This window comes from Porites lutea, chromosome 3, assembly GCF_958299795.1.
Source record: "Porites lutea chromosome 3, jaPorLute2.1, whole genome shotgun sequence".
In the NCBI taxonomy this organism is placed as follows: domain Eukaryota; kingdom Metazoa; phylum Cnidaria; class Anthozoa; order Scleractinia; family Poritidae; genus Porites; species Porites lutea.
Window position 1 is genome coordinate 35590236 of NC_133203.1, and position 17181 is coordinate 35607416.

At 39.6% G+C, this 17181-nt stretch overlaps 2 pseudogenes; both read right to left on the reverse strand.

The window, feature by feature from the left end:
• Window positions 1–5592: 5592 nt before the first annotated feature.
• On the reverse strand, window positions 5593–6410 carry LOC140932212 (uncharacterized; annotated as a pseudogene).
• Window positions 6411–6425: 15 nt separating this feature from the next.
• On the reverse strand, window positions 6426–8776 carry LOC140932213 (uncharacterized; annotated as a pseudogene).
• Between the last annotated feature and the right edge of the window lie 8405 nt (window positions 8777–17181).

Consider the following 17181-nt stretch of genomic DNA (forward strand, 5'->3'; position numbering starts at 1 on the left):
CTTATAAACGACAAAGTAACAGTATTTTTCAAAAAAAGCAATATTTATTTCGAGACAGTTATGCAAACCCTCGACTTCGTCTCGCGTCTGCATAACTGTCAAGATTCTCCCAACCCCTCGAGCGTTGACATCATGCTATGCAAACGCAGGAAAAAAGTTTTCTATTGCTTTTATAAAACAACTTTCCCGAGAAAAAAGGAAAACTCTTTGTTTAGGTTACTGATTAAAAGAGAGATTCTTACCAGTCGCGAAGTCCTGTACACGAAGCTTAATGTACGTGTAATCAGTTCTTGTTCTGCAATAAAGATGCTTTCCAAAAAAGGGTTTTTCTCGCTTAAAATGTCAGCTTAAGCGAAAAAAATTGGCACAGCATGTTTGTAAAGATTTTCCAAGTTTCATTCGACGAGGGAATGGGTAAACAAAGTAAATTTGTCGAGTTTTCAACTGTGTGATTAGCGCGCGAAGAGCAAAACATCATGACTCCACACATGTTTACATACTCTCATGCAAACACATCTCTCGGCCAATCAGAGCGCGCGCGTACTATCTTAGTTAGAAATACCTCTTATTAGCCGAGTTTTTAGTCCGTACTGTAAATTACGGACCGAGATTTTTTTCCATCGATTTATGGCCCGAGCGCGAAGCGCGGGTTATAAATCGATGGAAAAAAAATCTTGGTCCGTAATTTACAGTACGGACCGAAAAAACGAGGCTAATAAGATGTTTATTATATGGCTTCTTCCTGTTTGAGGGACCGGAAGCAAGTGCAGGCCGCATGATTTGACAGTCATTTGACAGGCATCAAAAAGGAATGTTTTTATTGGCGCACGAAAACAATAGCACATAACAAAGGCTCTCCGAAAAAGTAAAAAAAAAATTCGCATTGTTGAAAAAGTTTATTCGGTCAAAACTGCGAGCAATGTAAGTTTTAGCTCTTTAGAATGTAACGCTGGAGTATTTTGGAAACCAGACACTGTGTCTGTCTAGAAGTCGTTTCCATCTTTCCACCGTTTGTCCTTGTAAAAAAAAAAAAAAAAAAAAAAAAAAAAACTGCAAAAGGCAAAGAAGCTTTTCAAGGTGAGTTTGTTGTTACTGTCGAAGGATTCGCTCGTTAATTGTTTTTGGGAAAACCTCTCTTTCTGCCAGTTCATTCTCTTCTTCAATTGTGATCTGCGTTAAAATTTTTAAACACTGACTAGAATTCTCTTCCTCGGTAAGGTTACGATTCAGTTTCTACATCAGCTTCGTTCTCATTAAAACAGCTACAATCGGCGACAAAATTGTTGAGACATTGTACTTAAATAGGGTAATTTCGGAGAACAAAAGAATCCGCACCCTTCCCCTGTCCCCTCCATTCAAAGTTGGGGTGTTTGTTGTTTTCTACAGGTAGCTAGAACAAGGGCACAACATTGCACGGAGGGGATGGGGGAGGAAAGCTATATTTCCTCCTTTTGAAGTTGATAAAACGTAAAAAAGCGCAGTTTTGGGCGAAGTGTCTCAACTCATTTTGTCGCCGATTCTAGGTTATTGGAAAGGCAAAGTCAACATCTCAGTCCTCAGGGTTTACAGACATATTTTAAAGTTTATTCGGTCAAAACTAAGAGCACTGTAAGTATTCACTCGTTAATGTGACGCTGGAGTCTTTTGAAAACTGGACATCGTGTCTGGCTCGAACTCGCTTCTATCTTTCTTTCGTTGGTCTTTGAAAAAACACTGCAAATGGCAAAGAAGTTTGTTAAGGTGAACAAGTGCAGGTATGTTATCATATTTGGCGAAGGAATTACTCATTTTCTCTTAGGCAAAACATCTCGAATCTCTGCCAGTCGATTTTCGTCTTTTCAACTGTGTACTACGATAAAATTTTCAAACACTGACTAGAATCCTCTTCGATAAGATTACAAATTAGTTTCTTCATTGCCTTCGTTCACAAATAAACGCAGTTTAAAATGTTGAAGGCCAAAGTCAACATCCAAGTCCTCACCGTTGACAGTCGTCTTATAACTTTAGTTAAAACTTTTTTCCGAGGAAAAGATATTTAGAACTCCGAAATGAGCATTGTTTTTAAAATTTTTGTCCGTATAGCAAGTTACGGACCGCAAATTGACCAATCGCATGGCGAAAACAGACTGAGCCATATACTAAACGTTCTTATCAGCTGTACAGTAGTCTTTGGGCCTGTTTACATGGAGGTGGGGGACCCCAGATAGGTGAGGTAACATGCCGCGGGTCACCCCGCCTATCACGTAAACGTGATCAAATTTAAATTAGAGATTATGTGGACAGGCGGGTTACCCACCAAAGCGGGTTACCTCACCTACTTAAGGTCGTCCCTTTACGAGCAATTTATTTGTAAACGTCAAAATACACAGTGCATAAGGAAATGTACCGAAGCTTATTAAATTTTTCTCCAAGAATGCGGCGCTCATTTGAGGGTGGCACTTAAAACGTAATGCTCAGTTAGATATAAGAAAAAGATTCCACACAAATTTTCTCAGGGAGCACTAACCAAAATATTTTTTGGCGATTTTGTAGGCAGAGCTTCAAAACTTAAAAATGTTGGTTTTAACTGTTTAAGCTTTTAATCCATGTCCATCCTTGCCATCCGTTGCAAGAGAAGACAGGAAAAAAATTCCAATGCCTAAATTACATAATTCTATAAACATACCGTTAGCTGGTTACTAGAAGCAACAAAATAACTTGAAAGAAAACCGTAGTTCAACAGCTCTCAGGTGAATGATCAACACATTTCAGCGCGAGACATGGGCGAAAGGAAAGGCCGCGCGCGCTCCACGTCCGCTTCCTGCTCACCTGAAAAAATTCGAAAAAATAGCGCATGTTGAAGGTTAGCTGCAAACTTTAGCCCATGAAAATCCTTCGTCCGATAAAGCTGAGTCTGGGTTTCCGTGAACATCAAAGTCATAAAGTGATGATTCAATCACAATCCTTTTTTCAGTAGAACAGCCGAGTTTGCTTTCACTTCTGCATAGAGAAAAATCATGTAAAGCAGTAGAAAATGACCAAACTTTTGTAATGAAAGAGGCAAAGATTAGAATTTAACGTAACGATTATACTGAAGTAAAAATGTCAGTTGTTTTTCCCCGCTGTAAGAAATTAATCACTTAATCGATTGTTAGGCTGTTTGTAGATTATTGAAATTTGTAATTTGTAAAATGGATATGCTGATGAAAAAGTCGCAATAAAATACAGGAAAGGAACAGTCGTTGTTTTTCCTTAACCTCTCACCTGCAATGTAAAATCTGCGGCAGAAAATTGCGAGACATTTTGTCACTTTACTCGTATTTAATTTAGTCTTCGCTTTTACCAGCAGTTCAGGATCGAGAAGGTCACCAACATAGACACCAGGGCTAGGTTGCATTAAACCTTCTTAAGATAAAAGGGCTCTTTAGTTTTGTTCTGGAACAATAACCTATTGTTTTGAAATTACAGTTACGAGTTCCCTTAATCTTGAGATGTTTTTTTGCAACCCAACCCAGACAACCAGCGACCCCAACACTTTTGAGTTTATGAATGGTCCGTCACCAGGGGTCAGTTTAATGAAAATTTACGAGTCTAAATTAACAAGAATAGTCATTATAGTCATAGAGTCTGAAAACAATAGCTACACTTGTAAATTACCCTTTTAAAAGATTTATTGACACCAGCTTACATCTCAAGTGTGGAAAAAATCCATGTCTGCATGACAGAATTTGAAAGGGAGTAGACTGCAAACAGTCTCTCTTTTGCTCGAAAATCTGTGTGTGTTAACGTCAGCAAAAAAAAACTTTGGGGCAAAAGCCTATTTCTTTAGTTTGTTTTGTTTGTTTGTTTGTTTGCTTTTTACAGAAAGAAAGCCATATGATAATCACCTTATTAACTTCGTTTTCTTGGTCCCTTTTTTAAATTAAGAATCTTCATTTACATATATACGCTCTCTCCCTTCATTTATGGTCCTTGCGCAAAGAAAATGCGGTCCCCTAAGTCGACTAATCTGTGTAATGTATTTCCATTCGGGATTTGCTTTCACCGAAAAGTCTCCGCCAAAGCCTGGAACGGTATCAGTTTTTTTAAAAGAAATGTACTAACGAATGAAATTTCCTTTTGGAATATTCCAGCAGCATTTCCTGTCCTTTTGGATATGGTGGAACGACCCGTGAAGACGTGTTCCATTTACTTTTCAATCGGATTTTCCGAGAACCTAAGCCATGGAAAACAACCACACCACTTCATGGCGATTCTAGAGAAACACACTATAGAAAGGCATGTACACCCATAAAAAAACTAGCTAGTGGTAAAAAAAAAGGATTAATAGAGACAGGGTGCTGCTACCTTTGGGGTTTTACAGCTATAAACTAAAAACAAAAACAATGAAACGAAAGTATATCTGACTAAAGGCTGTATCAATACATCGAACTGTCGCGATAATATTAACGCTGCAATATATAGCGATGGATCGATAGCAAAAATGAAACATCGATAACATTCGCGATAGTGTAGCGAACTATCGATAGTTTCTATACTTCTAACATTTTGACTTGTTTGGAAAATAAAGGCAATTTTTTTTACCCATCTTTGATTCTTAAGGTGACAACAACGGCAAAAAAGAATGGTTTAGCGTCTTGATTCTCGAACCTCATGGTACCTGTATTCTATGACCAACAATTCTTAGTTATTTCTTTAAGTACAAGACATTAAGTAAAAACAGATATTCCTTAACACCTTCGCAATATTATTGCAATATTACCTCCGATCCACTATCGCAAAACTATCGCAATATCCGTGTGGCCTATATTATTGCAATACAACTGCAACCGTTAAAATTTGGACCCCAATTAATGGTCACCCCTAACCTGAATACACCATTAGCGCCTGCAGCGGGTCTTGAGGAAGGGTCCAGAATTCCAGGCCCCTCTTTATTCTCAGGCCAAACTGAATAAAATAAAGGGTCTTTATTAAACACTCTAAACAACAGAAGTGTTTAGTTACAATTTTCCCGTAGAGACAATGATTACATGATCAGTTTAATAGTGTTCGATGATTGTCTATTACTGTTCTATTTGTTCTTTCAAGTGTTGTTCTACTGCGCCTTTTTTAGGAAGATAGAAGATAGGAGACTTTGTTAATGTCTCGGAGCCGTATAGCATGGGAAAAAACACCCATACTGATTTAGGGACATAATGCATAATTGGACTGATTACAACACTACCTATCTAAAAACGTGGCAGATGGAAAACACTTGTAGATAATTAGAAATGATACATCTTTTTAAGTTCACCAACCGGAAGGAAGTCCACTCCTTACAATATCAACTAGTTGTTGATCTCCTGTTGAAGAATGGAAAGACAAACCCCTTACAAGCTACTTCACGGCTTATAGCTAATGTAGTAGAGCATTCACGATGTCAATGGCGTGAGGCCTCTGGGCACTGTCATACTCAAAGCAGTCTGTAAGAATCTGTTGCAATCAAGTTTCTGAAGGCAATCCCAACACAGGAGGCGATTTTTTCGTCTCCATGGCAGCCATCAAAAACTGGATATCTTAAAAAGAACCTCCACAATTCCCTCTCGATGCAGGCTTCTTTTCGTTCAACCAATCTTAAAACCAGCAATCGCGTTCGGTAAATAGTTCCAATAACGTACATGCCAGTGACCATATATCGGATTGAGTTGTTGCTTGTTTTTTCTGTAAAACGCATTCAGGGGCTATATAGCTTGGACTTCCAGCGATGGCAGTGCTGCGGCTTAAAGACTGCTCTGTCTTTAACTTACTGAGGCCCATGTCGCACAGCTTAGTTATAAGGGAGCCTTTGGCAACAAGAACATTCGCGGGCTTAATGTCCCTGTGCACGACGGGGGCTTTAAATTGTGCAAATACGCAACCGCCTGAGAAATCTGCCGCGCCACATTCATCTTGTCGTTCTCTTGAATGGTGAGTTTTGCGGACTCTTCGCCTTCGCCAAAAAGTACCTCGTCTAAATTACGACCATTAATGTACTCCGAAACAACGTAGATGGAATTCTTTAAAATCGACACGGCCATGATTTGTACAATGTTTGGATGTCGAATCATGTCATGGACCCGAACTTCTGTTTCGATCACAGACTGAAGACGTCTGGCATTTCGCAATCCAAAACCTTGACGGCCACGTCAGTTCCCGCCCAAGAGCCTTTGAAGACCACACCAAACGAACCGCGCCCAATTTCTTCAGAAAATGTAATTTCCTCCTTATCCAACACTGGTACAGCTGGAACCGCTGCATTGCCTTTCTGCATTGTTGCTGTTCGCCGGCATGACCACCATCACAGGTACCTTCATGTAAACCTTCCTCAGGAACCTTTTCTCCGGATGGTGATTGCGAGGTTCTTGACAAGCGTATTGGGCGAATCTCAATTGGATCGGGGACTTCTCTCTCATCACCAAGAGAGACCTCTACAGTGTAGCTGCCAGGCTTATTAACTGGTAGGCAACAAAGTGGATGCCCTTCTTTAATCTTAACCACACAAAACGCGCACCATGAGTCATGTGGCATGACACCACTACCCCAATTACCAGTTGGTCGCCATCATAGCCCCAGATTTCCGATGGGCAAGAGCCCATCAAATGGAGCCTCCATCTCCATTAATTTCTTGAGTCAACCCTTTCCCGAGTAGATTTATAAATAGAACGGCTTGTTTCCCGCGAAAAGTGTCATATTTCCGTGAGTCTCCTATGTCACCGTGAAAAAAATAAAGTTGCATGAAGTCGAACACATTAGCCCGTCCTTCGACCGTTATCCTTGTTTACTATACGTCCATTTTTACAATTTTACAGCTGCTGGGATCTGGGTATCATGAAATAAAAGTTAATGAACTACCCGACTGAGACTGAGCATGAAGCGATCGGACAAAGGCAGCGAACTGAGGGTCACGGAAAGGTTATCTTTGCTAGTGTTTTTGTTTTTGTTTTTTTTTTTTGTGCCGCTTTACATGCCCCTTGAAAAGAGTCGATGATTAAGCATCTGTGGACGATTTGGAACTTTTCGATGATCAGCGCCGAAAAAGTGCCAGGATCATGTGATTTTTGTCATCACCGTGGAGTGGATTTCGCCAGTTTAGCACCGCATGCAAAAGCGATGACCTAAGTAGCAACTAACGAGCAATGCTTCAGTTCCGAAATTTGAGAAATTGCAGTCTTCCTTTACAACTGACTTGTATCATCATGAGAGTTGCCTGATGAAACTGGCACTTGAAAAGTTGAACAGAAAACAACAGTTGCTCGACCGTGAATAATTTGCTAACGAAGGAATTTGTGACATCGCGCTCTAGTCCAAAGACCCACTTATCTCAAGAAAAACAAAATGGATTGTATCTGCGCCAAAAGAATTATGACTGACTAACAGGACAATTCTCAGCAGTTAATGCAGAAGTTTAGGCTTAATTCTTTCCTCCGAATTCGCATCTGTGGATCACTTTTTTGCGAGCAAACAATGGCTGGGCCCGGCGTTACAAAACATAGCAGGGAATCTTCACACTATCTGACGGACAAAACAACCACAAGGACTACAAGTATTTATTCAGATAAACGCATTTTGGAAAAAAAAAGCCTTGAAAAACTAGAAATTTGATTAATATTGAGTCACTTAGCCGAAATAAGAACCTTAACGCTCAAAAAAATTGGCTTAAGAAAACGAATCCTGTCAGAACTACAGACTGCAGGTAGTAGTTAATCATTATGCATGTAACAGACCAGCTTCATGGCCTCTAACTGTGAGACAAGCAACCAAAATGAAGATTAACATAGTCAGAGTGTAAAACTCTCCACAGTACAATCTACCCACTAGAAAGAAAAGAAAGAAAATCTCTGAGGGGTGAAAACGCTAAAGTCACGTTTTCACTAGCTTATGATTGTGTTTGGCCTGTCAACACCGAATTTCCTGCTGTTCGATGAAGTACAATAGCAGTGTCATTTCGTTGTTGTGATTGGCTCTTCCCACCGTCGGCGCGCGAAGTCTACCCTGGGAACCGTTCTAATTATAAATCTACTCGGGAAAGGGTTGACTTCAAGGGCATGTATGGGGGATGGAGGCTCCATTTGATGGGCTCCTGCGATGAGTTATGGAGGATTAGACGCTTTGAATTCTCAACCGCCTGAGGGAACTCATACTTGAAATCTGGCGGCTCGTTAGACGATGGCTTTGCAGAATCATCGTAGGGCTTGTCGAGAAAGCACTTATCACCTTTGTTGATACCCACAACGGTAAACCCGTTTTCCAGGGGGCCATACTCATCTAAGGGGGTGTCCCTGGTTAACGGTTGTGAAAACGAGTTAGTATGATAGCACTGTTCCCTTGAAAACAAAACTGTGGTGAGAAGGACTTCCGAAAAAGATGATTCTGTAACAGATTCATAAGTTATTAATAGGCGATGGTCACCTACATTTTCAACAGTACACAAAGTTCCTTCGCCCCCTTCAATAGCTGGTGCGTAGAGTGGGCTTTGGCTTCTTGATGAGTTTCTCATAGGCGTACTACTCTTCATCTCTAAACTTTGAAATTCCTCTGACATCTCTGTTTTGCTACATCCCATAAATACTCCCAACTGCGATGTGGATGGTCGTTCGGCTTTGTCTTATAGACAATAGGATACCAGGCCAGAATCTTCGGCTTGATTTAGGTTGCAGGGGGACGACTCTTCCTTGTCGTCTTGTGTTGACATCAGGTACACGTGACATTTGCTTGAAAACAGACAGCGAGATCTCAAATATTCTTGAAATGTACATTTTTCAAGACCCGGTGTAAACATCGCATTTCACATGTGCCAAATTTAACTCAGGTATTGAATGCATAGGAAGTTCGGCGTTTAACTAAAATTAAATTCGACAACGCGACTTCTGTGGCATCTTCGACTGAGCCAGTCAAATCTCGACAGAAGTTCAACCGTTGTCTTTTGTGCCGAATCAAATTTTTAAATCATGTTTAATTTATCATAACCCACAATTCTCAATTTTTTCCCAACTCTATAAAAACTCGCTCATGATTCGACGTCTAAAATGGTGGATTTACTTATTCAAGTAGAACCAAATAGGTATCAGACTCGGCACATGTGAAATTTGACGTTTAAACCGGGTCTAACGAGATGCTATTTGCACGATTAAACCTTCAATTTAAACTCTAAAGTTTCTTGCAAAATTCGTTATTATAAAAAGGAGTTATAATTATTTAAAAAATTGTCCAAAATATATTAATAAATCAACACTTTAAACCAGTCGAGTCAAAATTATTTAATTTACTTTATTCTCGTAATTCTAGCATCTTCGGGAATTAAACGTCATCCCATTCGATTCCGATAATTCCTCGGGGATCATTTCGGGTCGCGTACATATCTTCAATAGCACCATACTTGGACACACCCTCCGGAGAGAAACGTTTTCTTGCCTTCATCTTGAGGGATTCAACAGTGATCTGTTCATCATCATTGTAATAGAAGTCTCGAACACCTCCACCGTCCTTTGGTTTTTATCTGCTTGTATCGCGAATCCGCGCTTTATCGGTGGAGCCAACCTATATATATATATTTTTTTATTTATTTTATTTTATTTATTTTTTGCCTTACAGACATATATTAAATGTTTACAGTACTAAACACTACTGAAACTAAATACTACTAACAATATTCACTATACTTGCACTATTTACAATATTGGCTATACTGACAATACCATCCATACGATGCTCGTACTACTAATAATTACAATGGTTACACTACTTACAATTCTAGTACATCACACGCACACACACACCCACATAAACACACACACAAAAAAAAAATAGTTAGTAGGTCAGAGGAGTTATTTTTCATGTCTATTTTATAGCTTTTCAATTCTGTATTTAATTATCATTTTACCAACGAAGTCTTGGAGGAGAATTGGTTTGTTGTGTAGTTTGTTGGCGTAGATGTAGTATCTCATAAACAACATGGTATAATTGAATTTCCTTACTAGTACCTTTTCATGTAAGTCCGAGAGGATGCCGAACAGTCTTTCTTCGCTAGATGGGTTGAAATTGATCTTGTTTTCTATATTGAACCAGTTGATAACCCGTTGAATGAAAATCTTGACGAAATGACAATCTCTAAAAGTATGATTAATAGAGTCTTTTTCACCACAATATATACATTCATCATCTTCCTTGATTCCATAGCGGTAAAGTTCCTTTTTGGTGACTACAATTCGGTGGATTAATTTATATTGAAATTCCTTTAATTTGGTCTCTCTACAGACGGTTTTTAGGGAGGTGAATATTTTTTCCCATTTATCTTCATCCAAGGAAAGATCTTTGCTCCATCTCTGTGGCCCAGAATGACCTGTTGTGTGGATTTTTGTGCATAATAACGTATAGAAGTCGCTAGTCCTGATTTTGTTCAGATATAGAGTTATCGATTCATTTAATTGTAGACTAAGATTATTATCAGAATATAACTCTTTATTAATTGGCTTCGTTGATTTTGCTTTGGCTAATAGGTGCTTTGGGATAGCGCTAATAACTTGATAGTATTGAAGGAAGTTAGTTTTACAGGAATACTTATTCGTAAATTCCTGGTAGGTCATTGGTTGACCGGTATTGTGTAAGAGATCTTGTATTGACAGGATACCTTTTTTAAACCATTCCCTGATAAAAAAGGTTTTACTGTCAACAAGTATTTCTTTTTTGTTGAATAGAATTATATTTTGTGCTTGATCAAAGCTGTACAGAGTTTTTAATTCACTGAAGTATACTAGAATATTTCGGTAAAACAATGGAATAGATTTTATGTATTTCGCATCGTAGTTACATCTCAGTAAAAAGTTCAAACCTCCGAATTTTCTTAGGTAATAATCAGGAACTGTTTTCCAATTCTGGTTCCCTGAAGTCAGTAATCTTGGAATCCAGGCTAGTTTTAGAGCTTTAAACATTATGTCGATGTCTACCATACGTATTCCGCCTCTTCCCAGATCCTGATAGAGCCCAGTTCGTTTGATTTTATCCCTTTTGTTTTTCCATAAGAAACTAAAAAGCTTTGTTTTCACTGTGCTTGCGATATCTTCAGGAACATTAAGAATTGAAGCTGAATAAATTAATTGTGACAATCCTAGGGACTTAATTATCAGTACCTTCCCAAATAGTGTGAGGTCTCTAGATCTCCACATATCCAGCTTTGTTTGAAGTTTTCGTATTTTCAGATTAAAGTTCAATTCATTGTTACCCTTCTCATCATAAGAGACATGAATTCCTAAGAGGCGAACCGGACTATGTAACCATTTTAGTTGTAAAGGATAACTTTTGTTTTTTTCCCATTTTCCCAACCAAATTGCTTTCGATTTCTTTATGTTTAACTTGAGACCCGCTAGCCTCCCAAAATCTCCCACCGTTTTCAAAGCATTTTCAACGGAGATCAAATCTGCACAAAAAAGGTTTGTGTCGTCTGCGAATTGGCTCAATTTGATTTCGTGCCCGAATATTTATATATTAATATTATATATAAAGCATGCGGCGCCTCACTACCGCTGGTTTCTTGGGCATTGCAACGTTCACCGTCTTAGACTTTTGTTTTTCTGCTTTATTTCCTCTTTGTGCTCTTATTTTCTCTACCAAGTCATTAATTCGTTCTTCCCTTTCCACTGGGGAAAAATTGATTGATACATTGTTTATAACCTGAAGTGCAGGGGGATCCTAACAATTTTTCTATAGTACCTGGGGGAAACTCCCTACATTTGTCTGTACGGGAAGGCTCCAGCCCAAAGGCTTCAGGTAAAAAAGGTAGGGATTTCACTTGTTGCCGGAACCATATTAAAGGATTGGGAAATCAAGTCTTTTCGGTTTGTAAGAAGGCCCGAAAGGGATTACAGATGCATTTTATATCTTTAAAAAGTCGAAAAAACTGTCTGGTTTGCAGTCTCTTCATATTTCAAAGACAGCGCATTTACAGCAGTTTGGAAGGTATAAAAAAAGCGCTACTTTTTCTGTCAATAATCGGGTTTTGATAAAAGGGGAAGGGGTTGGACCTCATTGTGGAGCCTCTCCGTCTGTATAAAACGTATATAATCAAGGTTCTCCTTTCTTCATGTTGACATATTACTGGGGAGGGAACACCGTTCGCCGTCATTAAAGAAAGTTAGTTCTATAGTGGTTTTGTTTTATTGGAAAAGGATGCGGAAACTGGTTTCCATTCCTGTTAACTAGCTTTAACGGTGTAATTTTTTTATTAAAATTAACCTACTTTCTGCTATATTCTGACTATTTTACGATAGCCACCCGGGTATTTACAGTCAAGTGAATAATATTTTAGTAAATCCATACCCCTGACTGGCTTTTCCAGGAACGCCTTCAACACAGCTATTGCCCGATGGCTTACCTCATCGTCTCAAATTGTGCGTCTGAGATCATTTTTACAGCAGGCAAACTGTACACCTGACAATATATAGTGCAAATACAAAAGATACGGCGTACGTCCTTTCGTCGTAGATAAACCATATATAGATTTAGGGTCACGATAACGGCAAACTTCTGAAATTCGGAAATGGCCGCATATACACTGTTCGCGAAATAAATCATGACGATGAAAGAGACATGGAGCAACTTATTACTTTTGTGGCAAAGATATAATATATTGAGTAACTGAGTAATAAACGACAAGTAAAGGGAAAACATGGTCAGGTGGCACAATTTTTTTGTGAACGTGATTCTTTGGATAGTTATTGTTCTTTATTACATAAAAAAATCCTTTATTGTTTTTTTTTTTTTTATCTCTTCTATCAAGGACGCGAAAAACTTGTAGAGGTTTTTAGAGGCATGTGTTCCCGATTTTTTGCATGCATTTTTTCATTGCTAAATGTCAAGACACAACTTGTACTGCGAAATCGGGAGCTATTGCCTTGATGAATTCAATTTCTTTTGATCTAGGATTTGAATAAAGTTTAGGCGTAATGATTTTAATCCTATGATCATGTATGATCAATCTATTATTGAAGAGCTTCCTTTCATATTATTAAAACAGTTCAGAACAGATCGCCTCAAGCATTATTATTGATTTCAATTTTTTGGCACTTTCTTACCGCGAACTTTCATAAAAGAAAGATAATAAATGGTTTGTCACGGCTTAGTAAGAATAGCGCTATTACAAAGGCAGACATTAACTGACACACCATAATTCGACCGCGCGATCAATTAAAACTGTTACAGTGTGGATTGTGGACGCGGCATTTGCCCTCTTTTTTCGTCCCCACCGCGGGGCATTTGACATCTCAAATGTCCCAGCCACCGGGAATTTCCCATCCAAGGAAAAAAGAGATGCTAATGCCCAGGAGTTAGCCCGGAAGGGAGGGGGCACGGCGCAGTTGGATTTGACTGATGCACTGCAAACATTTTCTGTAAGACTCACTGATTGCCCATCCCCCGCCTTTTGCGTTGTTTATTATTTACCAATAGGCCAAGAAATGAGTTACTCGGCATCTTGCGCATCCTGTGCCTTGAATAGGCCCTTTGCAGCTAGCTCTTCACGTGGTACAAAACCGCCACGCTGGAGAGCAAAAGTCGCACTGGGACAAGACAAATAAAAGACATACATAGGAGCATATATAATTGTAAATGGTAATTTTCTCTGTTTGTCTTGTCCCAGTGCGACTTTTGCTCTCCAGCACGGCGGTTTTGTACCACGTGAATGGCTAGCTGCAAAGGGCCTATCTGTTCAGGTACTACCTGTGTTTTTACCGTCCTCCCCGGGGAAGAGGCAGGGAGCTTGCGTGACTGAGGCAGGAGACAAATTTGAATCCCACGCCTGAAACACAACGTTTTATAACAGATTAACTGGACCTTATAAACCAAACTCATGCTTGTCAAAAACTGTTTTCAGTTCAACACAGTGTTCGTCCATGAAAACTCTGAGCTGAAATGAGAAGCATAATCTTTTTAACAAGCAAGCTTTTTTGATGTAATGATGTCACACAACACGGTTAAGAATGATTGAAATGAGCATATTATTATTCACCAGGGTGTTCTATATGAATACAACTAGTGGCCCAGTAAAGGTGCAAATTTGAATAACCTTTTGCAAAAACATCTCCTTATTTTGAAACAAACGCTCGGGCACAAGCGGTATAATGCTGATCCACGCAAAGCTCCCCATTTAGTGGAAGAGCTTTGCATGTTATTTCTGAGTTCAAAATAAAACAGCTGCGAGACTCAAAAGCTTGTTGACACTTTCGGCGCAAGCATAAGTGCGGAGACATTTTTATTCCACAACTACAACCGACCCAACAAATAAATTTGTCTCTATTTTATATCAAGATTATACGTCAGTTTGTTGTTCCTTATTTTACGTCCCAGCATTTACACGTAGAATTAGTTAGGGACTGTTCGTTATTTATGCCTAAGGGGGGGGGGGGGGGGGGGGGGGTCGGTGTTTTTCAAGCAATTCAGGCATATGAAAAATTTACCCCTCCCCGGAAGTGGGTATTTTAAAAAATTACCCCGCCCGTTTATGTGACAGGTCCAAAATGTAACCCCCTACCCCCACCCCCCCTCCCCTTAGGACGCGACGTGCCTCCGATTGCGAAATTGCGTACAACACGTGGTTTGGCCGGTTGCCGATATACCAAAATCCATTGCAAGGTCATTTGTGATCGTACAGTATGGAAGCTCTAAATAAGGAAAGCGAATTTGCAGCGCCGGTGTCACAGTGATATGTGTATCCCCGTGATATGTGTATCCCCGTACACATATCCCTAGTGATATGTGTATCCCTCCAATATGGCTGCCAGTGAAATGTGTATCCCCTACCCCCCACCCCTCCAAACAAGTGTCGGTTTTATTTCTGTTGTTTTTGTGAATTTTGCGAATCATCGTCAAAGGGACAACAAACGATTCAAGATTACGAGCAACACAATCGACAAAAGAGCAACGATTCGAGACAAAATAATCGGAAAGCTGTCTCTGGCGAGTTTACTTCTTCGTGGGCCGCAATGTTGATGTAAACATTCGTTCTTGCTCCTCTCCTTATCCAACGTGATTATAATTCATATGTGACTAGTCGCGTTAAATAAGTATGACTGACAAAATTTCATTCAGCAAGGGATAAGTCGAAAAGTAAAAAAATAGAGAGGGGATACACATATCTCTGCGCTGGTCCGGTGATATGTGTATCCCCCCGTGCAAGCACCATAATAATCCACCTTTTTAGTTGTTTGATTCCTGTAAACCTAGTTGTATTACTAGTTGTTCTGATAGATTATATGGGCGATATTTCCTTTAGCAAGAGAAGAAAAACAGGGGATACACATATCTCTGCGCCGGGTCAGTGATATGTGTATCCCTTCTGCGAGGGCCACAATATTCCACCTTTGCATGTTGTTTGATTCCTGTCTTAACCCTAGTTGTGTTACTAGTTATGTTAGATGATATCAACGACATTTCCTTTAGCAAGAGAAGATATTTCCTTATTGTGTCGTGGATGAGCATCAGTGTTTATTGTATCCCCACCCGGGATACACATATCACTAGGGATATGTGTGCGGGGATACACATATCACGGGGATACACATATCACTGTGACACCGGTGTTAACTTGGGCCCAGAAAAGATCAGATTTAAGAGAGAAGTCAACGGTAGGAAAGTCTGTAAGGACCTCATTGCCCCTCATTGCAAGGATTGAACCACGAGGATGTACTTCTGAAACTGGAGACAAAAATTATAAACAATGCTATTATTAAATATCAGATTGCGTGTAAAGGGATTTAATAAGTTAATATATATTGGAATCTTTAAATAACGCTACTCCACGTCACGTTTTCTTGGCTTTTCAAACTATAAAAGACCAGGCGCTTTGTATTAAAATAGAATTCTCGATACAGAGTTCAACTTTTTAAATATGTGTCTGCAAAACGGCTACACAAGTGTTGAAATAACAGTTTCTAAAAGCTTACCCCCCCTCCCTTATTTGTATTTTAAAAAAACACCCCCCCTTTTTCATTGATTTTGAAAATTTCCCCCCCCCACTCTAAACACCGGCCCCCCCTTAGGCATAAATAACGAACAGTCCCTAACGTGTGTCCTGTATATGAGAACATGCTATTTCTAACTGTTACAGTCTGAATGTTTAACTGCAAATATCAGGGGCGTAGCGTGGGATTTTGAAGATGTACGCACGAGAAAAAATTTTTCCTAAGCGCCGAAGGCGCTTATATCTGGGGGGGTCTGGGGTCATGCTCCCCCAGAAAATTTTGAAATTTAGGGTCTTGGAAATTCCATCTCCTGGTTTTTCTGCGGGGCATTTTCAATAAATAATGCGGCAAAAATTCAGTGGAAAGTTGTACAAAAACAATGAAGACAGGTCACAAGCAAAGGGCGAGGCGTCGACGGGCAAACTCCGTTACCAACCTGTCAATCCACGTTCTTATGTTTATGTATATGAGGGATTGTTAGGGAGCTTAATCTTTCGTCCGTCATCGTACTTCGCAGAGGAGATTTTAGTTTCTTCATGCTACTGAAGCTACGTTCGGCAGTGCATGTAGACGTTGTTTAGTTGTCTTGTTAATTACGTTGAATTAATCCTGTATCGATTTTCGAGCCATATGTGTCTCCAGCCATACGTGTCTCACGAAACACACGAAAACACTACAGAAGCCAGTGATCACGCTCCTCAAGTCGCAGAAATATTCATAGGATTCTCTAACAGTTTCTTCGGAAAATCAATCACTGGGGCTTCACTGTTTGACCTCACAAGTATATTCCTAATCTCCTTTGACGGCAAATACGTTTTGTTCTGAAGCCACACGTCATGGCATAGTAACCTCTCCTTCAAGAATACCTGCGGGGCTGGGAAAACTGGTGAGGCTGGCTGACCTTGAGGGAGGGGTACATGAGGCGTTTTTCCTTTTTTTGCTTACCACTCAAATGCATTTGCCATTATTAGTGGCCAGCACTCAATGATTGATGCTTGGATAATGGGAATTCTAATAAAAAACGCCAGTATAATGTGAAAATATGAAATTATTAGCCAGCAAATTTAATGAGAAAAAATTTTTTCTCAGATCTCAGCTGTACGCACGGGCGTACGTGCGTATATGGACGCTACGCCCCTGAATATGTCGAAAATACCCCAAATACAAAAAGGTTATTAACACACAGAATTCAACTCACCTCCTCATCCATATTAGCAAGCTTTTCAATCCGACT